The sequence below is a fragment of the Cimex lectularius genome, unplaced genomic scaffold, assembly GCF_000648675.2.
Source record: "Cimex lectularius strain Harlan isolate CLEC.00 unplaced genomic scaffold, Clec_2.1 scaffold143, whole genome shotgun sequence".
Classification (NCBI taxonomy): domain Eukaryota; kingdom Metazoa; phylum Arthropoda; class Insecta; order Hemiptera; family Cimicidae; genus Cimex; species Cimex lectularius.
In genome coordinates, this window is record NW_019392714.1 from 684,069 (window position 1) to 710,704 (window position 26,636).

At 32.2% G+C, this 26,636-nt stretch overlaps 1 protein-coding gene across 5 annotated transcripts in view; it reads right to left on the minus strand.

Annotated features, from left to right (window-relative positions):
* The window catches only part of LOC106672833 (cadherin EGF LAG seven-pass G-type receptor 1-like), a 238,468-nt gene that overhangs the window by 198,817 nt on the left and 13,015 nt on the right, over positions 1–26,636 (minus strand). For all 5 annotated transcript variants that reach the window (XM_024226475.1, XM_024226474.1, XM_014404570.2 and 2 more), the window contains exon 2: positions 8,501–8,533. The gene's annotated coding sequence lies outside the window, so the exon portion shown is untranslated. The remainder of the gene's footprint in view (positions 1–8,500; positions 8,534–26,636) is intronic.

Here is a 26,636-nt window from a genome sequence, read left to right on the forward strand (position 1 = left end):
TTATTTTTTTAGTGTTCATATTTAAAGAGTTATAGGTTTGTACATAATTTAACTTATTCATGTGCAAGGCATACTTGCAAAGCACAACCAGTTGTGGCCGCAAACCGCTGAATCCATATGTTAAATAACTCAAAGTTCCAGCATTTCATACTCAGGCAAAGTTGTTTTAATGAATTTGAAACAAAACAGTTGGCATAAAAAGGGGATGCTTTTGTCTTCGAAAAGCTTCTAGGGATTTCATTTCAAGAATACTGCCAATTCTGAGTCTTTGTTTTCTCTGGTTTTAACTACGCAACGCCCGTTGGCCGATTTGCGAAACTCAACTGTTACAATACCAACATTCTTTTGGTAAAATAAATTCATTATTATAAAATACAAAACTTTTATTTCCTTAAACAAAGAAACAAAAGAAGAAAAACGCAAGTGGTTACAAAGAATTTGTTAAATATAAATAAAATCCCTTTACCTAAAGGAAACAATAAATTTTAATTTAAAACACAACACTTTGAAGTTAAAAATAAGAAATCAAAGTAAATTAAGGTTAATAATATCATTTGATAGAATGTTTTCTTTAACAGGCTAAATTTGGCTTAATTATTGAACTATTTTCAAATATATTATGAAAGATTGCTGCAATGACACCCCAGTGAATTAGTGAATCATGTTATTGATCTTTAAAATGTCACAACCAATGTTAAGCAAACTAATAGGCAAGGTTAACGAATGCGTCTGTCTGTCTCTGTCTCTGTCTGTCTGTCTGTCTCTCTCTCCCCCTCTCTCTCTCCTCTCTCTGACCCACTCTCTCTCTCTCTCTCTTTCTCTNTATCTATCTATCTCTATCTCTATCTACCTATCTATCTATCTATCTACCTCTATCTCTTTCTCACTCACTCACCCACAATTGTATAAATACCAAACTGTTAATACAATTTGTGGAAAGAAATTCTCCTAAATAAACAACCGATTTTTCAAATTCTTCATTTATAACTAATCATATCTATTTAGCAGTAAATTATGCTGTAATTAGCATAATTTACTGCTTGATAACATGACATCAGGCTCTAATTTTATTGAGATTAGTGGTCCTAAACCGCAATCAAAATACAAGTTATATACCTAAAATAAAACTTAAGTTAAATCAACTTTAACATAAGTTTTATTTAGCTAGGTTATTAAAGAGAGACTGGAAGTAGTTGAAATTTGCCTTACAATTTTTTTGCCATGAAGTATTGATCATAAATGTACAAGTGAATTATTCAATGTTCTATGGCAGGTTTTGGTAAGTGAAGTAACAGCCTCAGCTGCTCTAACATAATACATACACTTGCTTTTAGTTGTCAGTTTAAATAGTACGTTTAATTTTGTTTGTTTTAAATTTAAAACTACAATACATTTATATCTATCCCATTCTACAAATAGAATAATTATAATAAGCAATTTTCAATGTCTTTGCTTTTAATTATTCTGTGAAGTGTGAATCTTGCCGAAACCATCAACAACTTTGGTTTAACCTTAGTTTTACAATGTTTTAAATTACATTTTTATTTGAAATATTTTACTTTATAAAAACAATATACAAATTAGCAACAAACTGTGATAAAAAACTGTAAACTTTCTGTCCTTTTATTAAGGTCTCATTATTAATTATTAATACATTTGTATTGTACTCAAATAGGTTTTAAATGTACTTGCAAATAGCGGATATGACTAGGTATTCCAAAACTTCAAGTTTATTTATTCACTATAGATTTTTCATTTTGTCTCTGAATTTTTCTGACTAGTTTACTTTTTTACGTGAACCCATTAACGGTGTTTCATTTTTTCGTTTAAATCCATCAATCTTCTGTTTGGTTTTGGATTCGTTTTGATATGTAGGGTACAAAACTATCAAACGATTTCTATTTAAACCACTTCTCAGTAGAGTCGGTAGAAAAAATCTGCGCGACCACATTTAATTTAAGCAATGAACTCAGGGAAATGGCCTAAAGTACTAGGGTATAAAAGTCTGCCGTAAATAGAGTAAATTAGGTGAGTTTAGGAGAAGAGAGTTACTAAATTGGACGTAATAACACATATTGCTTAGTCGGCAAAAGAGCTTCCAAGTACTAAACCGGTAAAGGAACGATTCTCGGCACAAACAAGTCTATCAACTATAACCAGACCTTTCTATATAGAAAAAAAGGACTGTATTTATATAAATACCGCTTCAACTACTCGGCCGTAAAAGCATGCCGATAGCGCGCCGTACTAAACCTCAATGAATCCTTCTTTATAGCCCACTTGTCAAGTTCAAAGCTACCCTTTTCATGTAAATATATAACAAGAGGAACGAATTGCTATATCAACTATACATGCTTCACTCGTCTCTCTTATTTATAAGCGTCCTATATATTTGGTTTCCTTTTTTAAATTCTATTTTTCTTATGCCCTTTATGGATATTAATAATATGTAGATTTTACGTTAAAAGTTGAATTTCCTTAAACTTATATGGAATTAAAAATTGACGTTGTATAGAATAATTTAAATTTTTTTAAATATACATCAAAAGCCGTAACTTATATGTCAGAAAATTATAAAAATGAGGCATAAACTTAGTTAAACATAGGCGTCATGTTCACTGGTCCGATGGAGTTTTATTATTATATTTCGTTTTGTGTTATTTCAAAGTAACAAAAATTTAATTTCCTATTATATAAATGTAAAAAAATTAAAGAAGTATTGATAAATATTTACATTTAAAATAATCCATCACAGTTCGTGGTCCGATTGACCAATGAACATTTTTCAATTAATTAATATTTATGAAAGGTATTGGCTAAGATAAAAAAGTCAGGGTCACGAGCGGGATTCGAACCCACGACCTTTGGCTAAATACGCCGCTGCTCTACCACTTGAGCTATCGTGACTTCGATCCACTCGAGCACTAACTTCCCATCTTAACCTCATCTCTCGAATTTTCCCTCTTTTTGCCATTTTTCAAATGTCGTGTAATCTATTTGATTCTCGGCGACAAATGAAATGGCCACGGAGAGCTTTCGTGAAGATATACTTCAGTTTAATTATTAAATCCATCACAGTTCGTGGTCCGATTGACCAATTAACATTTTTCAATTAATTAATATTGATGAAAGGTATTGGTTCTCATCTCAACATACCATTATTTAAATTTCCCCCACTTTTTTCGCCAATATTCGGATATAGCTGAATTGTCGGCGATACACGAATTAGCAACAGTTATCACTAATTATATTTATGTATGTTTTTGTTGGCCATCTTAACTAATGTATATTTTTATTTTCAATTAAGTAATTTAACGACGGGTGCAAATCCGGACGTCGTGGGTTCGATTCCCGCTCGAGACATTAATTTTTCAACTCAACCTTACTTTTTATCAAATTAATTAATTATTATTAGTTCATTAAGGTTCCCTACTCAAGTTTAACAATGAGAATTGTTCCTCAAGGATGACAGAATGAAGGGAACAAACGGCGTTACCGCCCAACCTTTTTGCATGACTTCAAGGTATTGCAGGTTTAGTCTATTCTGTTAAAAATTACTATTTACCTGACAGAAATGTAAAAAAATACTCGTAACATGTTATATATTATTATCATGTTATGTATGATTATAATATTTTATGATATATATTCATACCACAGTAGAATATATTCGTATTATTTGTTTATTTCAATGATGTTTATGTACTTACTGTATTGAGCTTCATTTTAAATCCACCATTATTTTTATATATTATCGTCCACAGCTGGTGCATTCAACTTAACAGCTTAATATATGTAAAAATAATAAGTTTTCGTAATTAATTACTCATTACATCATAAATATTTTATATCAATTAATTTTGCGTCATCCTGGTTTGAATTTAAATGTCGTCATGCAAAAAACTTTTAAAAATAAATCATTCATTCTTTTGGTTCGATGTTGTTTCTTTGTAAATCAAGGGGGTGACGTCTGAGCTGAAACGAAGCGGGCACTATTTATGGTCGGTAGTAAACAAAAGCTGTTCCCACCAAAGAGAAGCGTCACATGCCCAACAACCTTTCATAAACATCAACCTTTTGTTGGTGTGCGAACTCCATAAAAGCACTACATAATCTTCGCTTTAACCGTTTTCAATTTCTTCCCTCATTCATAAAGACATTGTATTTGAAATGTAATTTGTATAAAAATATTATTACAAAGCTTATTTTAAAAATAAATATCGAACAACGAGTTAACAGATGTAATATTTTGTATTATAAATAAAGAATATGAGCATAGGTAAGTGGTGTAAGTTAAAAGGTAGGAATATTCCGGAAACATGTGACATAGAACTGGGCAACCTTCCTTGGCGGTAATAGCGGCTCCTCGTTACGTTAACGACATGTTCGAATCGAGAGAGGGATGAGGAATTGAATAAAATATCTCATTACGAGTTTTTCCCCCGTACATACTACAATAGAATTTTTCTCAGTATTCCAGAATTGTACCTTTTTTATTTACTGTACGTCAGATTTCGTAGAAGAGGGTTTCAAAGTGCTAATATAGCCAGAGTATTGTAAAGGTATTTTATTTTGATTTCCTATTTCAAGTATTCAACCTTCCAGCAAATTATGCTTCAGTTTCTTTATTTCAGCATCACGATCAAATTTTTTGTGGCCTCCCAGTCTCAATTTTATTTTAAAAAGGTAAATTATTTACACCAACTCACCGTAGTTGAATACATACTGGAAACCATGGGGTCATACATGGTCTTTGGAAGGTTAAGGTTTTGATCAACACAGTGTTTATTTTTCCTTTCTGGGAAAAGTAACACCTTTGGTCTGAGGACGGGTAGGCCGATGTTGGTTTTAAACGTACAGCAAACAAAGAGAACGTTGACTTGGTGTCGAGCCTGGAAAAACGGATTACCGGGCTCTACAGGTGTTCCGCGTTCATAAATTGGATTGGTTTTTACAGCTTGAACCGGACCCTAGAAGCACACCGCCCCTGCGGGTGGGAAATTACATTTTTCTACTTCCTATTTTTTTTTCAACTCACCCTCTATTATTACATTTGTGGCCATGTAAACATCGAGCTCCCCTTTGTTCGCCAGTAGCCGACATGACGACAGCTTCCCCACACCCTGCTTATATGATGAAACTTGGTTTTGTATGGAGAAAATATGTTTTGGCGGATTTTAGACTTTAATACTCTTGGATAAAACAAACTCCGAACGATAATTAATTTGCTTAAAAATTAGAAAACAAATTATATTAAATCTTTCTAGCTTTGTATGCAGAACTTTGCTGATTATGAATTATTAGCTATAAGAAATAATTGTGTAATTTCATCTCAAATCACAAGCATTTTGACTCTTATAAAGTAACTCTATTCAAAGAGGGTATGAAAAACGTTTTATATGTGGCAATAATAAAAACGGACATGGTTATTCCTTTAAACTTTATATAATAAATAACGGCATATTTTATCGTAGTACATCGAATGAGGAATTAGCATTAAATTGTATAACGTTATGTGAGGTAAAATACCTCATTCAATTTGGAGAAAATATATTCACATAAATAATCATTTGTTTGTCCCAATAAAATCATAGTTGCAAATGAATCAATTGACATGTAGGTGGAAAAAAACAACTTGTTTTTCTGCTGTCGAGATTTCCGCTGTACTTGACGTCTTCCTCAGGACTCTATTTAATTAAAGACTGATAAATATTCTAGTCAATAACGATAATCCTGTACCTTTAGTCAAAAAATTATGAAATGAAAGAAGTGTTTAACTATAAATGTACCTGATAGGAATAGTGACCAAACATCAAGTATACATAAAACAATTACCTATGTTAAGGAAATTTCAAATAAATTGTTAAATGTTGGTTAGGACTAGAACGTCTAATTTGAATTTTAAATTTGCATTCAAATACAAGAACTTTTTCAAAATTGAAGTTCCCAGTATCTACTGAACTATGTAGTAATGTTGTCTACAAATTGACTTGCCAGGACTGTGAACGGGTTTATTAAGGACAAGCCAAACAGTTACTCAAGGTAGGCAATATGAATATGATTGTAGGGACAAAGACAAACAGGGAACAGCTCTTTCCCAGCATTGTCACAAATTCAAACATAAATTTGATTTTGAGAAAGTGGAGATTGCTGATAAAGAGAGTAACCTAGGGAGGAGGTTAATTAAAGAAATGGTCTACATAAAAGCTGACAATAAAGCTTGTAATTTGAGTTGATATCTCTAACTTGAGTATTATTTATAGCTATGTTCTTAACTAAAATATTCATTGTTGGTTGTTTTGTTCTATTGTTTTCATTTATTCATTAGTTTATTAGAAATTTATGTATTGTTATTATTTATAAATGGCAATTGTTATATGTGAAATTGTTAGCGTGATAAATCTCTGTAACAAAAGAAAATTACTTTAGGACAATTTGTAAGCCATTGGTATCATTGTTGTGTGAGATTGATAACATGTTGTTATCTCTCCTGGTGGTCTGGGTTGAGCTATCCGGCCCCTTCTATTTATAAAGTTTTTTTAAAAAGTTTTTCAAGTAAGTTGTTGATTTATCATTATAATTTTATAGATGTAATCTGTAAGGTAATACTGATTGTAATTAAATAGAGTTCTGAGGAAGGCGTCAAATACAGCTCGACAGCAGAAAAACAAGTTGGTTTTTTTCACCTACACGGCTTCATCCCTGATCACTTTATTTCAATATTTATCATAAAGGCCGACAGTCAACGACAATGGACGATATGTATACAAAATACATGTTTTCTCTGTTTATAGTTTGAAATAATCTATTGACCAGTATACCTCAAGTATGTATATGCACAATTAGACCTAAACTAATGCAAAATACCACATTCGAATAATTTCTTTGTATCTTAAGTTCGGATGTCCACCTTGAAAGAACATTGAGCGGAATCCGGATTGGCTCCACACAAACAAGTGGTTAACCATTGTTGCTGTCCGATCGATTTAACCTCAATTCTGTTGCCGTCCCACAAGTAGAATCGGAACAGTAATAATTTAGCATTTAATCGTTCTTTTAATTGCGAATCGCGTAATCAGCTTGTATATACCGATAATTACATGTTAAATAAGAAAATATTGATAGAAAATGCTATATGAAATTATTTATTTCATTTAAAACCAAGAAAAAACCTTAAATTAATAGGAAATCCATAAATTATACATAACAAAAAAAATTTTAATTTTTATAGTTCATTAAAAACGCTAGTTTTACAATACTGATTCTGAGCCATTCAGTTTTTTCAAATCTCGAATACATTTATTTATACAGAAAGTACTAAAAATTCTATAATTGTAATAAAAATTGTATTTTATTCATTTAAAAAAATCAAAAGGACAAGAAAATCAAAACAGTACGTTCTATTTTTTTAGTGTTTGGTTTAATGTATTGAGTCATTGTAAGCATATTAATGTAATCTCATCGGAAAGCTTTAGGGCGTTAATTTGTCTCGTATTTTATTATTAAATACTTTTTTTAGATATTGGGTTTGAATTTTTGTTACTCGAATTAATTATGCGTTTATTAAATCCATTCCACTATGCATAATAGTTGTAAGTTAGTGACATGTATAATAGTTGTTTCCTAAGGAAAGGTAGAAAATAAGGACTTTTGCTGTATACTGTTCCATTTTCAAGATGGAGATAAACCAGTCACGTACAAAGAAAAATCTTCTCTCTTCTTCTTACAGTAAACGATGCAGAAGCTTGGCCCGGGGTGGTTCGCCGAGTTAAGACAACGATATTTGTCTTCAGAAGTAAAATAACTCGAAGAAAAGCCAACGACTTTTAATTAAAAATAATATCGTGTGGGAGCGTTGTGATGATTGTGTTTTTAAACACAACTTACTCGTATTATAATTGTTAATAAAAAGATTTCCAGTCACGTAACCATGCAACAACGTTTATGATTTGGGGAAAAAAAACAAATTAATCAAAAGAATCTGAAATTCAATTACACCCCTAGTGGTTTGTTTCAGACGATGAATCGCAAAATAAAACATTGCATATCAAACTTGTTTTTTTTCCTGTAATTGGCCTCTTCGATTGTTAGTCCGAAATCAAGAGAGTTTTCCTGGGAAAAATTAGCCTTTTGAAAAAAATTCGCCGGTAGGGTCGAATAATAGGGGACAAACTGGAAATCGTTCATCTGGCAGGGTCCAATTAAAACACTCTAGAGATTTAACAACGGTTTTCGAATTTTCCAGCAGACATAGAATGGCAAAAAACCGGAGGGATTCGTTTTGAGTACCAAATAATTTCCAAAGTAATTCGTCTCTAGAGTGAGTTTTGTTTGTTACGCTGAAATTATAGTATAATGCGATATCACATATTATTGAAAATAATTATCACAAATGTAATTACACTTTTATATTATCTGTAAAAAGACTGGAAAAACTAGTAGGTGAAAAATTTTCATTAACATTACGTTTGTGAGATTGTAAATCACTATATTGGCTTACCTTTCCTTGAGTAATTTGTAGTAGGTTTAGAATCTGAAAAATAAATGCATTGCATCAATTAGTATAATTCCTTCCTTAAACACAAAATCAAAAAAAAATTAAAAACGTTCTGTCTTCTATGTATAATGTTATACAATTGGTATCGTATATGTGTCAGTATAATGAGCGGTATTTCCTTTCTTACACGACCATTTTGTATTCAGAATGAAGTAAAACGAGAAGCGGTGAAGAGTCGCTTATCAGACAAGGAAATGAAGATGATAACCACAAACGTAACGGCCTTTTTGCACCCATACCTAAGCCAATTCAATGCGCCTTGATATCGCTTTTCTTACATGGTCTATATTCAGAAGAAACAATGACAATGCTCCTTAAGTTGACAAATTGGCTGGTTTCGAATGGTTTTTTTACTTAAAAACCCTACAATCCAACAAAATCAAAGCCATCTTTCAAAACTTTACTTTAGGCCCTGTTTGATGCATTTTACGATCACCTCTTTTGCACGACAAAAAATCAACATTAAAGATCAAATGTTTTATCTTAGATTAATTGATTGTTCCAAAATTATTAGAAAGAAGTATTAGAAACAAGAATTATTTTATTTTGAAAGCTCGTAAGGAAATAGTGTTCAATTATTGTAGAATATCTGAAGTTTTTTTTTTCTCGCTTCCAAAATAGCCAAAGTTTTCATGTGGAAGTTTCTCAGAATATTATTTCCAGAACTTCTTCATGAAACGTAAAAAATTATGTGCATTGATTTTAAATATTTTCGTGGATTTCCAGTTTGCCAACTGCAATGGAACAACATGAATACTACGTAGGTTCTCTATGCTTATATGAAACATCTAAGCTTTAATACAAATGTATCTAAAAATAACAATACTGAGAACTACATGATTTCAATCAATATTAAACAGAGACTAATAATTTATTATTATCAATAATTAATTAGTACAACAATTTTAACGATCAAACGATTATCGCCATTATGTACTGACGTTTAAAAATAAATCAATTTTATCCAGTTTGTAATTAAAATCATATATTTAGGAGAATAAAGAAGAAATTAATATACATTTGTAGAAGAATTTCCTTGGTGGTGGATTTTTTGGCCTATGCAAATTTCATTTAAAATCGTGGATAGAATTAACGTTTAAATAACTGTAAGAAATAATTGGCTTATTTGAGGAGAAGGAGGATGAGAAGGTAAAATTCTTTAAAATTTGTCGTCAATTTACTTTTCAACTCCAGTGTTAAGATAATAAAATAATAATAATCTGGAATAAGCGCAACGGATATGAACAAATAAAATTCGTTATTTGGAGATCGTGAGATGGGGTTTGGTGTGACGTAGGTTTTAGAAAAACATTTTCTTTATCGTGCCAACGTTTCAATCTTTATTGAGATCATCTTCAGAGCTCAAAGTGTTTGTTTTCTGCGTAGATGTATCATTTTTGTCTGTCGTGTTGAAAGTGCCAGTGAGATATGTTTTCCTAAAACCTACGTCACACCTGACCGAATCTCACGATCTCCAAATAATCATTGGCTAACGGTCACTAAACACCACATAAAATAAAAATTCAGTAGCCAATTATTAAGATTCTCAGAACATTTAAAGAAACAAATGCAATTATCTATTGAATAAACAGATTTTGTGTTTATAACACATTACGGGCATTGCTGGGCAGTAAAAAATGCTGATTAATATTGTAAGAATAGAAATGAGCTTTTTTCCAATTTGGGTTTATTGATTTATAAATATCACCTTTTTTTCATTGTAAATCTGGTACAGTTCAGGTCAGTTTATTTTATTCTTGTGTTTTCTCTCTGAATTTTTAATCTTGCATAAAATACACAGATAAGAAGATTCATTTGAAATTCTAACCACTTTTATAAGAGTTTTTCCCCTAACGCCCATTGAGTTCGTATTGTAGCTTCTTATGCATTTGTTTTGTCGTACTTTTAGTAATTTCAAAATTTAATTATTTCAAATCTTGAGGTCTTTGAGTATTAAAAGCATTCCTTAAGCGCAGAAATGCGTATAACATGGTTAATTATTTTTTCTCCAAAAGATCGGCTTAATTAGTTTTCTTTTTAGAAAGATTTTGTTTCCGTTGCTGGAACGAGACCAATTTTCCGGCAAATAGCTTCCGATTAGATTGTAATGTCTCGTTAAGTTAATTATGTGAAGGGAGAAAATTATCTACTAGAAATAACGTTATTTCGTTCGATCGAAAAATCCTTTTCAATTTACTCCGTGATTTATCTCCAGGGTGAAGAGCTTTATCTAATCTTCTTTAATTGTTTTTTCAAAAATTAAATTGGAAACTAATATTGGAAGAAATTTTACTCGATGGTTAAATTATTGTCTTGAAGAGACATGGTAATTGCCTTAGGAAAATTTGGTAAATTTCTGTTATTAATAGTTAGGAAAGACTTGCATATCCAATGGATGTAAATTAATGTACTAACCATACATCTTTATGCGGATAACAATTTAAATCAAATTATTACTTTGGTATAATGCTGATACCATAGAGCTTTTGTATTCTGTATTGAAAAAAATCTTAAAAATTTATGTAGAAAGTATTTAAGAAGGAAAAAATTCTACGTTATAAGGTACAGAAGAGAAATTTAAATTATTGAATTTAATTTAGGATATTGAAAAAATAATACAATCGATTTTGAAGAAAAGTAAAATTTATGTGTGGTGTTTAGTGACCGTTAGTTAATGATTATTGGGAGATCGTTAGATGCGATCTGGTATGACGTAAGTTTTGGAAAAACATTTTCTTTATCGAATAATCAGCAAAATTTATATTAACGGTATTTAATGCATGAAGTGCGTTAATTTTTAATTTTGTACCCCACTGATAAATTTGTTTCTAAAAACGAAATTTTGGAAGTACTTCATATATTTTGATTTGAAGTAGAAGTTATGAAGTCAAAAACAAATCCCATCGTGATTTTCTGGGAGACCTAGAGATAAAATGTACATGTACAACCCGATTTTTCAACAGGGCGAGCATTGTATAAAAGTTGAGTTTGGAAAATTGGTGGTAAGAACTTTTCATCGGTGCGTAGGAGGATTGTGATTGGAAGGGATATGTAGTTTGTGGCTCAAATGTAACAATCGACTCAGCTCAACTAAGTTTAATTCAGTTTGAGAGGGAGCTCCTGCCAAGATCGCTTGAATTTCAAATGAGCTTTGTCGGCCAAATCCAACAAAGCCTTTAGCACACAATAAAACTCTTCTTGTAAACGACGATTTTGGTTATCCTTTTTTAGCCGGAAATATATAGAGAAAACAACGCTTCTTTATTCTCACGATGATTTACGATAAGTAATTAAATTCAATATTTGAGTCCTTAAGAGTAACTTATATTGTTGTGAAATTGTAATAACGCTAAGTTTCCGTTTAAATTTCCGTCCGTCGGATCACCCTGAAAGTGAACACAGGTGTCGCCTTGAGAACACAGTACATTTGAAGCTGATGATGCGAAAGAACTACAATCTCATCAGATCTCCACTTTAAATATAATTATATAAATGTATTAATCTTTAAAATTGATTATTTGGCGGTTGAGAGATGCGGTCTAGTGTGACGTAGGTTTTAGAAAAACATTTCTTTATCGTGCCAACGTTTCGATCTTTATTGAGATCATCTTCAGGGCCTGGGATTTATAAACATTGTTTAAATTTTACAAATACATATAAAATGTGAAAAAATTAATCAATTTATACAATTTATTCAAAGTTTATACGGTACTTGAGTACAAATATTTTGATTGAATCTAAAAAAAATTTAGCATTGTATAAATTCTTTTTTTTAATCTAAAATCTTCTAGCAATGTATAACTTCATTCATTTTTTTACATCCTACATGTATTTGTAACATTTAAACTATATTTATAAATCCCAGGCCCTGAAGATGATCTCAATAAAGATCGAAACGTTGACACAATAAAAAAAATGTTTTTCTAAAACCTACGCCACAGCAGACCGCATTTCACGACCTCCACATAATCATCAAGTAACGGTCACTAAACACCAGACATTTTTAAATTGTATTTAGCCCGTTCACCCAAATTTACCCCGATATATATAGAGAAAACGACGCTTTTCCTTATTCTCACGATGATTTACGATAAGTAATTAAATTTGATATTTGAGTCTTTAAGAGTAACTTATATTGTTGTGAAATTATAATAACGCTAAGTTTCCGTTTAAATTTCCGTCCGTCGGATCACCCTGAAAGTTGAACACAGGTGTCATCTTGATTCGTCACGGTCACTAAACACAACACACTTTTAAATTGTATTTAGCCTGTTCAGCCAAATGGTCTGTTTTATACAATTGCTGTGGCTATATTGAATGAGAGATGTGTAAAGTCACTGAATTTCATTTTATATGTAAATGGAATAGCTAAATATTTTAATGTTGGAACACCAAATTCTTAGGAGCCGGATTTCATGAAAACTTGTACGAATTGTAAAATGTTAAATATAAAGTAAAATTTACCTTGAACTGTATAATATTAATTACAATTCATCATTTATTGTCCATAATGTGGAGATGATTCTTTATTTTATATTATTAATAAACACTTATAATTTTAACATCATCAATTAAAAAGATTGTAAGGGGAAAGAAGTCTTACTAGCAAATGAAACTTCAACTAAAATCAAAGATATAAGCGGACTTCAATTAAGTAAAGTTCTCTTTCAACCTAACTGATGCCTAAAGAAATTCCCTGACGGTGAGCCGAAAGTGCCGTGATTGAATTGTTTGAACAAGAATGTTTTGCACCCTTCAGGAACTTGTGCAATAACACCTTTGGAAAGGGGATGCTATCTGGCCTCCTTGTGGATACGGCCAATAATCCTAGGTGTTGTCGAGATCCCCCGACACCTGCTTCTAAACTTAGTGCAATAATTTCCGGATAAACACCTAATACGGATATGGAATCAACGCGATCATTATTTTCTAAAACCATAAGGAGTTTAAGTGTTGTTTTTTCAAACATAATTGATCCTTTACGTAAAGTAAATCAACGTACTCACCCCGCCTCAGTTATTTTTTTTTTAATTTTTTTTTCGGCCGGCTAGCTGCCTGGGCTATTGCCGGCACCTCACATTTCTTCCACCTCACGTTTTATAAATTTATTTATTTTTATTTATTTATTTATTTTTTAAATTAGCTTTTCTGTAGAAAGTCTGGCGATCTTTCTGGTTGTGTTCTGGGACGTTATTTCTACATTTTTAGCCCTCCCACACGTGGTGAAAAGGCTCTGAAACCTAGCCTTTATGCGGGTTTCAGAGTACTCGATATTCCTCTGAAGACCCGCCCTCGTTCACGCTAATAAATACATCCATACATTATGTACAATTAAAATTACAATTAATCTAAAACATTAACCTAGGTGGTGGGTTTATGGGGTACTTGATATTCCACCATAGACCCACCCATGCATACACTACTATCGCACTAATAAATACATTCACTCAAACAGTAACCGATTTACAAATAAAAAAATGCGGAGCCACTGACGAGTGCCTCCGCCCATTCATTCTAAAAGATATTATAGCCTAATACTAACCTAAATCGGTGGGTCTGTGGAGTACTCAATATTTCTGCACAACCCACCCATACACATTCACTTTCGCGCCAATAAATACATTCATTCTACCAAAAACACACAAAGAGATAAGTATCTTAGTTTGGTGGGTCTGTGGGGTACTCGATATTCCGACCACTACCCACCCAGTTATTTTTATTAATTTGTAATTTCGTACAAGAGCACGGCTAGAGCTATTTTTAGATAATGTAATTTTATCATAACTATTTTGAAACGAGATAGGCACCACCAAAGATCAAGGTTGCACCGGAAACGATTCTGGAAGAAACAAGTGGTACACCCCCGCGACTTTGATTTTTGTTCATCTTGATCTATAAACGTCACAAATTCTAAGCATTTTAGTTAGAATTGTTCTGTCTGAAGCCAAGGATCTTTCAATATGTAGGTAGCAATTTAATAGATGTTGATGATCTGTCTATCTGCCTTTAGACTCGGTGTTTTTACAAAACTCGAAACTGCAGTTGGCTCAAACTTCTTTTTTGACCCTAAATGATAACTAATACATTAATGCGGAGCTTACTATTTTCCGCCTTTAGCAACATTTCCACCCTTAGTGCCAAAACTTTTGATTTAGGACTGCATTTATATCCTCACAGGCTGTTTCTCTGTCAGTCTGATCCAATAACACCTATATGTGATAATTCATAAAAACAGCTAGGTAGAATACAAATAAATCCATACAAACCCGATCAGAGATACAAACATTTTCTACATGTAAACATTCAATAATATTTCCTATATTGACATGGAATAAAAACATTTTGCCATGGCATTTACTTTTGCTCTAACAATAGACAGAGGTATTTTAATTATTTGTGATGTAACATGTTCAAACATAAATTCAAGAATAAACATAATTCAAAAATTAATTAGTTATAAATTTATCAATAATCTAGGTCAAACTAAGGTGAATAGATAAAAATTTAATCGGTCAATTGTTGAAGAGGAGATTAGCTGGTTACCTTAGAATTGCTATTTGATCAATGAATCTATTTGCACTTTGATAACATTGTTTCAATCATTACTAAAGCCCGCTTAGATGAACTGTACATCGAGAGTGAGCAACTACGAAATTAGTAGAAAAGACAATACATGGCGAAACATTCCGCGCATTTAAATCTTCTCATCCCAAATTGTAACATCCACGTAGTTTTGAAACGATTTGAAAAACAAATATATGCTGAATATTAAAAACAACATAAAGCGGAATCTAGGGTCGAACCCTAGGAAAGTGCTGGAGTTAGTATTGAAGATTGATCAACTTGAGATGTTTTCTTTTAAAGCTATCGATTTATCTCATTAGTCCTAAGACATTAGAAAACATCTCTGGAAAATTAAAAATTACTCCATCCTTCATCTTCAACCTGCAATCTTTCCAAAAATGTTTTCAGAAAACGCTTCAATAATTAGTTAACTGTTTAGGATCAAATAAGATCCTAAAGTTTTTATATTATTACATTTAGCCTGTTTTTAAAAAAGGTAATAATACTCACTAAATTTTTACGTTCTGAAATAATAATATAATAATAACCAAAAATAGTTAACTATATTATAGGGAGACCATCGGTGGCCGAGTTGCACATGTGATTGACACTCGGCTTGTAAACCCCGTGGTCGTGGGTTCAATTCCCACGGTCGCCATTGCCTTTTTTTTTGCAAGCTCTACTTCCTCTATAAACAGACAACAAATCCGTTATTGGATAATTTGCTCTAGCTAATACTCCAAAATAAAGCCATTTAAAAAATGAATAAAATTAAAATAAAAAACAACACAGCAAGCTACAATAACTGGGTGATATCATTTTATGATTTAATTTAAACTATTTGTACAATTGCTTTTTTTAAAAAGCAGTATTTACTAGAATTAAAAGGGTTACATTTATAAATTGGTCTTTTAGCATATAAATTTATCTCAGAGATGCTGTCTGGTGTGATGTAGGTTTAGAAAAACATTTTCTTTATCGTGCCAACGTTTCGATCTTTATTGAGATCATCTTCAAGACCTGGGATTTATAAACATTGTTTAAATTATACAAATAACATGTAAGATGTGAAAAAATTAATTCTTACCATTGTATAATTTCATCTCACGATCTCCAAATAATCTTTAATTAACGGTCACTAAAAACCACACATTTATGTCATTTATCTTAGTTATATATTTAAATTTTGTTGAATGTATAAATCTTGGAGAAAATTGTTGCCCATTGACAAAAGTCGTTTATAATGCATGGGAAAGAAATGTTTTTCAGCGACCAGTCGAATATTTTAATTCCGAATACCTCACGCCACCCTCTTTTAAATATATAAAGCAATTTTCAACCCTTCATGTGGAAAACGCTATCTGGAGACCGCAGGACGGAGGGACATCCACCAGTGTCAGTCTGAATTCGACACGCAGTTTAATATCGGAGGAAGTGGAGCAGAGATATTGGAACGAGTTCCCACTCGAGGAAATCCTCGGAATATCCATGAATAACTGAGGCACTTTTTCTTCTTTCTGCCACTAAATCGTGCGTTTATCATTCTTTTTCTCTGTGCAAAAAGACTTTTAATTAAAAAAAAGGCAATTAGAGCGTTTTGTAAAGTGATAATTTAATACGATATGTTTTTAACAACTATTTATTTTACTAATAACTAAAATGAAATGTAGTTGTAAAACACTGTAGTATGAACACTGTAAATTGTTTCTCAATGTTTTTAATGTCTGTTAGAAGGAGGCTTTCAATATATTTGCACATTTATGAACAAATTTTTATTATATGTATATTTAATTTTTCTTTTCTTTTTAATTTGGACAAATTAATCAATTAATTTATGTGTGGTATTGGTTGAAATTAAAAAGTTAGTGTCAAGAGCGAGATTCGAACCCACGACCTTCGGCTAAATACTCCGCTGCTCTACCACTTGAGCTATCGTGACAAGTGGGAGAGCAGCCGCATATTTAGCTGAAGGTCGTGCGTTCGAATCCCGCTCGTGACACTAACTTTTTCATTTCAACCAATACCATACATAAAGATTAATTAATTGAAATAAGTTATTTGGTCAATCGGACAACGAAATTTAATGGAAACAATAACAAGCACGAATAACGCGTACAGAATTAATAATTCGTGATTGCGAATACCTGTTTGATCATGTTAAGTAGTTAAACAGGAAATAATCGATCGAGAGTTGTAGTAATTTGTAATTAAGTAAGATAAATAGCTTTTGTAATTGCTGTAAGGCTTGTCCCACCCAGGTAAACATTAAATTCTGTAGCGATTGGCTTATTTTCCGTTCAATAGCAAAGGACGTTGTATTACTTTATTTAGGTCAATTTATCACGCCTAATTTTTTATATTTATTACTAGCAGATTAGTTTAAACATTAATGAAGTTTTAACGGGTATCGGCTACAACATCTATTGTTAAATTGACGTTAGAAGGTCTGGTAACGCCAACCTTTGAGAGCCTTTAACATTTGGAAATGGACAGAATTTCTCTGTCCGCATTCATCGAAATTTCTCGGCTGATATGACAAAGGGGCCACTTCATTTCTGATGTTGGCATATTAGAAATAACGATTCTTTTACGTCTCTTCTCTTTATTCATTTTCAGAGTTTAACACAAAAGGCTTCTTTTTTTAAATTGAAAATATCTAAGTAACAGGCAATTTCTGAAAGCCTTTGAGAGTTTAAAATAAAACTCAAAACAGGGCTTCAAGGAATTAATCAACGTTTCATGATAACAAATCGGGGGTTTATGTTAAAACTCAAAGAAAATTGGTCGGAATAGCAGAGATATCTTTTAAAAGAGCCGCCAAGGGAAATCATGTTTTAATTTATCTAATCTATTTTGTTATTAATCCCGTTCTTTGACGATACAACTTTCCTGATAACGTACATTCAAAAAATACAAAATAAAAGTAACAGTGCTCATGCAAATTTTAATTCCTCTGAGAGATTGTATCAAATGTCTGGAATTAAAAATTACAACGTTCAATGTATTTCACGATAAACAATCAATTTTTTTTAAAGAAAGGCTTTGTAGATAAGACTATCAATCCGTTAAATACATATTTCTAAACAAACAAATAAATAAGACTGACTTTTTGGAAAAGTTGGATCTTACTAACAGATTGTTGTTTTCAACGATCCGGATTTCAAGTTTAAAATAAAGTCAGTGTCATGAGCGGGATTCGAACCCACGACCTTCGGCTAAATACGCCGCTACTCTACCACTTGAGCTCGAACGGTTGTAGGTTGAGATGGAGAGTTGGTGGCCAGGAGGATCGATCGTCAATTGACCAGTAAAACGTAAATGGATTAACATTTTATAAGTAAAAGAAGTATCACTTCACTAAACAGCTCCCCGTGGCCACTTCATAAATGCTGAGAATCCAATCCTGATTATACGTTTGAAAATGGCAAAAAGAGGGAAAATTCGAACGGATGTAGGTTGAGATGGAGAGTTGGTACCAGAGAGGATTGAAGTCACGATAGCTCAACTGGAAGAGTAGCGGCGTATTCAGCCGACGGTCGTGGGTTCGAATCCCACTCATGACACTGACTTTTTTATCTCAACCAAGACTTTACATAGAAAGAATGATTAATTAAAACAAGTAACTTGGTCAATTGATCACTAAAACATAAATGGTTTAAAATAAAACTTAAAGCTCTTCGTCAGGTTGAAGGATGCTTCAATCTGAAATGAACTTTAAGCTTGAAATCCGAATAGTTGAAATGAATAAACTGTGAGTAAAATTAAACTTTTCAAAAAAAGATTAAACAACATACTTACCCTTTACCTTTATCATTATTAATAAATAAGAATGTCGTCTCATTAAAATGTCAAAAGTTTGTATAACAATGTACCCTAAATAGAGTTGGATTTGCATTTATATTAGCCCAAATCTGCACATGTATGTACTCATATACACACATGCATATGAGATATATACATATACACTCATGCACATATACACACATGAGAAGTTGAGCATATCACTTGTCGGAGTCCACTGGCAATTCGAGATTTTGTAAGTTAAATAAATTACATTCGGCATGCCTCGAGAATCGCCAACCTTGGATGTTGGCAGTTCGTGGTCAGACCTTGGTTCTTATCCGTCCAGCCAAGGTTGGGATCCAGGTCCTGTCAACATCTAGGCCATTCAGCACCCAACGCGCGTGCAATTCCTAGATGAAATCCATTCACACTCTCCCTCATTTTTAAATCCATTCTTTCCTATTTACATACCAAATCATTCAATTGGTTGTGAACTCGATATTCCTCAATTACCCTTTACACTTCTAATATAACTAACCTGATTGATGACTCCATATTCCGCCATCGGCTCTTTCGCACTATACACTCACGCCAATAAATACATTCCCTCTCAACACACGCTAGTGACACAAAACCACGTGCAATAAAATAACCCTGTTTCCGCCATAAATCGGAGCAGGAGACACAGGTCTCGCTGCCATGCTCATGCACGATCCTTGGTCGGCAATTCTACACGCTCTCTGTACAGTTGAGGAGTTGCTCCCTTCAATTAATCATGGTGCAACCTTTCTCTAATTTTACATAATGTACTTTGATTAATTCAATTAATTACTAAACCAGTATTAATTATACAAATCAATTATTTTGTATAATTATTATTAATTATTATTAGCATTTTATTATTTCTGATTTAATAAATTAAACGATTTTCGTTAAACTTATTTTGAAAGGTAATTTAATCAATATATAGATTACCATATTCGAACTCTGTTTCTATCTTTTTATATTTTTTTAATTAACTAATTATTTTACTTTTAATAATAAATTTGTGAAAAACTCTGCTCCAAAAGTAACGTAGCGAAACATTTAAAAAAAGGAACTTGCCAGAGTTGCTATTATCGTTGTACTTATATTCGTATGCGAGAGCAAGGGGTGGGATTTTCAATTAGCGCCGAGAAAGGAATTGCTTACAAATTATTTATAAGTTAATTAACAGTCCGAAGGTCGTATAACTCTAAATTAAATTTTAATGATGCTCGAAATTTTGTAAATATACCCAATCTTGTTTTCTTCTCGAATCTAACCGTTTGAAAGTCGCGAACTTCGCAGCGTTTAAATATAAATGGTCTGTTTAGAGAAATCAATCGTAAAAAAGTCGCTCAGCCAGTGGGCTCATTATGAAATCGAATATTCAATGATTATCGACGTCCTTTTACAAAATTATCATAAAAGCCATTCATCTCAACAAGAAATTACGTTAAACGAAGCCGAAGAAAAAGATTCTGTTTCACAACTAGAACATATTGATTAGATAAATTACAACATATTAAAAACAAATGAAAGGATTTATAATTTAAGAAAACTAGCTGATAAAAATAGAATATTCTCATAAAGTAAAATTTCCATTACTTACGACACTGAATGTCATACTTCTTACGACAGTGAACATATTTTCTTAACCTAGCTAACAAAGCAAATCGTTTTTATAATAACCTTACAATGGAAGGTTGATATTCCTGACCTCTAGTGGTAGAACAGCGGCGTATTTAGCAGAAGGTCGTGGGTTCGAATCCCGCTCGTGGCATTAACTTTTTCATTTCAGCCAAAATCTTACATAAAAAGATTAATTAATTGAAAAAAGTAATTTGGTCAATAGACCACTAAATATAATGGATTGTCATTACTATTATCTTAAAATATGAACAAAGATATTGGTAATATACCAGTACTATTTCAGAAAAAATAGCTATCCGATAAATATTACGGTTTTTTTAGATTGTTGAGATCAATTTTAACATCTCCCTAAAGTTTCAAAATATGTATTGCTTTGAAGGCACGTCATCGGCCAACTTTACAACGTGTGATATACAAAACTGTGTAGGGCTTACAACGCTATCTGGCAGTACTCCGTTGTTTTTTTTTTTTTTTTTTTTTTTTTTTTTTTTTTTTTTTTTTTTTTNTATTATTATTATTAAATAATAACCGAACATATTTTCCTTACGGTTTTAATTGGTTAATATTCTATTAATATACATAAATATATATCCATAATATATTTAACACATTATTGACACACACAAACTCTTTGTTTGACGAGATGTAAAAAGACATGAGTTCGAAAAGAGAAGATAACGTCGAAAAATGTCATAATCAGTCAGTTTCATCTTCCAACATGTAATCACGTTACGTTACGTGCCATCGAAATAATGATACCGGAGACGTCAAAATTGGTATTGATGGGAACATGAGTCATGGTTGCCAATTCAAATTACAATACTAATTCTCAAATTGTTAAACGAGACAAATTGAAACGACGTCCTGTTTTGATACAGAGAGTGGATCACAATTTATTAAATGCTGATAACTTGGTACCCATAGTTCTTTGTACGAGACCAAACTTGTTGGAGCGTTTGAAACGATCGCGAAGGGTAAATTGTGGTTTTAATAGATGTTAAGGACAAATTAGAATTTGGCGGCACGTTCGAGCAGATGAAAGAAACGGCTTTGCCCTGGCCTCAAGAAACCAAGGATGAATGCTCTCTATCGACCCAAATGTGTTAGAAAGGATTAGGAGTCGAAATGTCCTGCGTTATGGAGTGCCTCACAAAAGCTCTGTACAATAAAAAGTACCACTTCATTTCAAGCAATCTTTTATATCGTATATTCTTAGAATTTTGTCGGTTATTGCTTGGGCGCCAGAGAAATCGTAAAACGGCATCCCAACTAGAAAATTATTTAAAAGGACGTTTATTATAGTTGGTGGTTTTATATCTAGCCAAATTCGAGCCAACGGTAAGAATGTATTAAATTATTATTCGGAGATGCGGTCTGGTGTGACGTAGTTTTTAGAAAAGCATTTTCTTTATCGTGCCAACGTTTCGATCTTTATTGAGATCATCTTCAGGGCTCAAAGTGTTTGTTTTCCCTGTAGATGTGTCATTTTTGTCTGATGTGTTGAGAGTGCCACACGTATTAAATTATGTAATACATTATTTTTCTGTAAAAAAATCAGAATTGAAGTACTAACTGTCTAATGAATGGCAGATTAAATTTTTGGTTATCAAATGCATGATGTCAATAAATAGAAATTCTTTTATAAAAATGAATTAGGGGACGCTTGTTTTCAATAATACTTATTTCCAAACATTTTGAAGTGAAAGCTTTTGATCTTTGCATACGTATTATTTCAAATTTCTTATTAACTCATAAACGCTGAGTATATTTTCAGTTATTTGTTCGGATACAGATTATTAAAATCTAATTTGTAGTGATAAGTGACCGTTAGTCTATGATTGTTTGTAAATCGTGAGATGTGGTCTGATGTGACATAGGTTTCAGAAAAACATTTTTTTTATCGTGCCAACGTGTCGTGTGTACAACACTCTCACACAGAGAGTCACTCTCAACACGACACACAAGAATGGCATAATTACGCAGAAAACAAACACTTTGAGCCCTGAAGATTATCTCAATAAAGATCGAAACGTTGGTACGATAAAGAAAATGTTCTTCTGAAACCTACGTCACATCAGACCGCATCTCACAATTTCCAAATAATTAAAATCTAAGTGGATACAAGATCAACGGTACAAAGCATGAGCATCTTAATTTCCTTTTTTTTCAGTGCTGAGCTGATTGGCCACATATGTATATTTTTCGAGGAGCTGAGTAATGGGCTCGGGACCAAAAACCTCCAGAACCCCAAAGCGCCCCAGCCCGGCAGCGGGCATCCTGATCCCTCTTTTCCCAATATATCCTGATTAGACTTGTATAATATAATTAGTTGTAATAACATATTCATGAAGTCAGAAACCCTTTTCCAAAGTGCCATGCCGTCCACACTCTGTCAGGCCCGAGGCTCATGTTAGCCAGAGTGACCGTGGACGCCCCCAACGGGCCAGCAACGCCAGGACCCCCCGGGCATGCCCCCAAACCCCACCACTCCTCTTTAAACCTTATTAATTTGCCTTAAAGTATGTACTGATATTTCGTGAGATGATCAAAGGTTTATTTTGCTGTTGTTTAAGAAAGTGTTCAATTCATTGTGTATAGGTTTTGCGTTCATCAGTATGTTAATGTAATTGAAAGGTGAGTCTATTGTTTTAGAGATTTTATTAAAGAATATATGTCTTTCAGATTTGTATTTAGTACAGTGCATAATTATGTGTTCTGGGTCCTCAATACTTCCACATTGCTCGCATTTGTTCGAGAGATTTTGTTTTATTGTATAGAGATATTTTGCACAGACGGCATGATTGGTTCTTAGTCTACAAATGTTTTTAGTGTCCTTTTTATTTTTGATAATCCTGTAAACCAAGGTTTTTTCCCTACCGCAGGTACAATAATTTTGTAAAATTTGCCTTTATTATATTGTGAATATTGTTTTTGCCATTCTTTAAATTGTTGAATCTTCAGTTCGTGTACTAGGTCACTGTATGGGACGTTGTACAGATATGGCGTACCATCTTTTGTAGCTTGTTTGGCGTATTGGTCAACAGTCTCATTTTGTCGAATGCCACAGTGCCCTTTTAACCATTCTATTACTATTTTTGTGCTTATACTATGTGTTAATGTTTACTAAGTGTTAATTTTCTTTTGTTTAAAATTATTTTATTGTGTTTCAGTTTACGACAATCGAAACATTCTATACCAATTTTTTTTCTTTTTTGATAAATTATAATTACTACTGGTACACAATTCAACAACACAAAACAGAACGTCAATACGAAATCCCACATGGAACGCACGTAATAAAGCACAGTTTATGTAATTTAATAACAGATGGCCGACCTTGATGAAAACTTTATATTACGTGCGGATTCAAAACACATCAATGAATGTTTGTTTCCTTATAATGTTACTGACGTCATGTTTAAGGTAAGCAAACAGCCGTCTTGTGCAGCCTCCGGGTACGTGAGACAAAGGGATTATCAACTATTCTATTATCAAACTCCAGATAATGAGTTGTCTGGTATTGAGTTTAACGGTTTCCCACTCATTGGTGAACATTTATACCCATTGTTATCATAGATAATCAATAGAAAACGGCATTGGTACAACTTAAAGAAGACTTTTTAATTGTAAGTAAAGATAACATTCTCAATGTGTGTTCTAGTATAACCAAATACATTAATTAACAATAGCCAGGATCATGATTATGATATGATCATTTAAAACAATACATCTAAAAAAATATTTCACATATTTTTAATACCACAAATAAACAAATTTGTTAACTAGGAAGTGAAAGTGTCTATAAAAAATAATGATTAAATTAAACAATGTGAATGATTCTTTCTTCTTCTTTTTTTATATAGGCTATTGTTCTGACTACCTGTGTTCTGTTTTGACTTTAATTCTTGATGAAAGTTTTTATTATATATTTCTGCATTTCTTTTAATCTATACTTTCAAACTAGATGAATATATATTAAATTTTAGAATATATGTTAAATCAATTATCAATTGATTTTTTAGAAAGGTCACCCATTCTCTGAATCGGGCCGTGGATTAGCTCTCAATGCGTAATTTGATCTTACTAAGACACCATAGAATAGATTATGCTAAAATAGCTATTATAGCTCACAATCAAACTGATAGTACAGTCATCGTAGGAAACAACAGATTATGCGAAACGATATAAATCAATGCTGCTCCTTGTATATGCAAATATAATACCGATCCGAATTCCGAATTGGGGGCGTCGGTGGTCGCAACTGTTTAGGTGCTCACCCTTGTAAAGTAAAGGTCCCGGGTTCGAATCCAGCGGCCCTGCATTCGAATCCGACATACTTAAAAATGCGCTTTTTTTTCGAAAACACGGGCACCCTGAGGGTTGTTTACATGATCTCTGATGTTGTGAACCCTCTTTAAAAATAAATAAATAAATACTGATCCTCCTAGTCGCTCTATATGTCTTTTTTATAATGAGCTTGTTACGTTAAATATTTGTGCCTGTTTGTGAGCTTACAAAATACTGAAAGCTAATTGCCGCCAAAAAAGTTAATTATACTGTGAACCGCACAACAACAATATCTATTGAATTGTATGATAATTACCACATTATAAGATATGTTTTTTTATTATCAATCATTCTTATGTACAAATATTCTCAAATAATATCAATCTTTTTCACACAAAAAAATAAATTTTATAAGAATCAATGTAGTTCAGTGCCCTCAATATTCGCTATATTTCACAATAGTTATACAAAAACATCTATTCAAAAAAGTTACCAATCTTTATTTGCCAATTTAAATATACTGATTGTTTTGTAAACATAATTGTTACATGCTAACCCACGTAATCTAATAATACTCGCCCATAGGAATTTGAAGATTATATTTAACAATATAATATGTTATATTTAACAATGCGTAATTTTTTCCCAAACTTCTTGTTCATCTGGTCTATTTGTGATGTATACTTGAGTAAAAATTGTCTATATGTAAAATGATCTTTTTTAATGTCTGGCGTTAGAAGAAAAACATTTCCCTTAAAAAATATCTCAAAATACGGTAGACTTCACGATCTCAAACTACACAAATCACTATCCTTCAACATGATCATTGTAATATTTAAAACCATGTAAATTACTTATAAATCGATACTTATATTCAATATATTTATAACAGATAAATATCTATTAAGTTGTTAATTTAAATAATCTGCTTTTTGCCATTAATTCGACCAATCCTCGATTTAATTATCTTGCAATCACTCTTTACAATCACATATTTTTAGCTTTGGTATTGAAAAAGTTGATCTCGCACAAAATTCTGTTCGTCACGGCATTTTTATCACGTTATTTCTTATATACATTTACAAATTTTTCATCATGTACGATTTACACCCTGTTGCTTATAAATGATATGAAAGATAGTTATTCTCCCTGAAGCTCAGAACGGATTTATTAAAGTATGCTATGAGGAGTCAAACTGCCTGGACCCTCTTTCGGCGAAATGAGCTCGATTTTACAAATCCTTACAAAATACTAGCATATAATAAAACGTCTAAAACAAAAATAAAGAAAGATTAACGGTATCATTACACTAACAGCACGCAAATAACATGGGGGGGGCTTGCTAATTAAATTGAAGCATAAAATGGATATTTAAATATTGTGTGGTAGATTACCTAAACGTTTATGACGTTGATACTCATCGCTTTAAGGGTCACAGGTTCGAATATCAGCCCTGAATTTGAGCCCAACTTCTTTTTTTTTAATCATCAGCTCCTTGAAGGTTGATGGCACTTCTGCTCTTGCGAATCCCGTAAATAAAGTGTAATAATAATGAAAAATAAATCTTACCTGAATTTTAAAAAAACTTGTTTTTCGAAATTGATAGGCAACGGACATTCAAATATAATCAAGTAAAAAAATTGAATGAACTTTAATAATAAAACCATTTTCAATGGTGAATATTGTGAACGTTAAAACGTTAAGTTCTTCCAAAATCACTCGTTTCTCGATACTTCCATAATGAAAAAAAAATTGGAAGTATACTATTAAT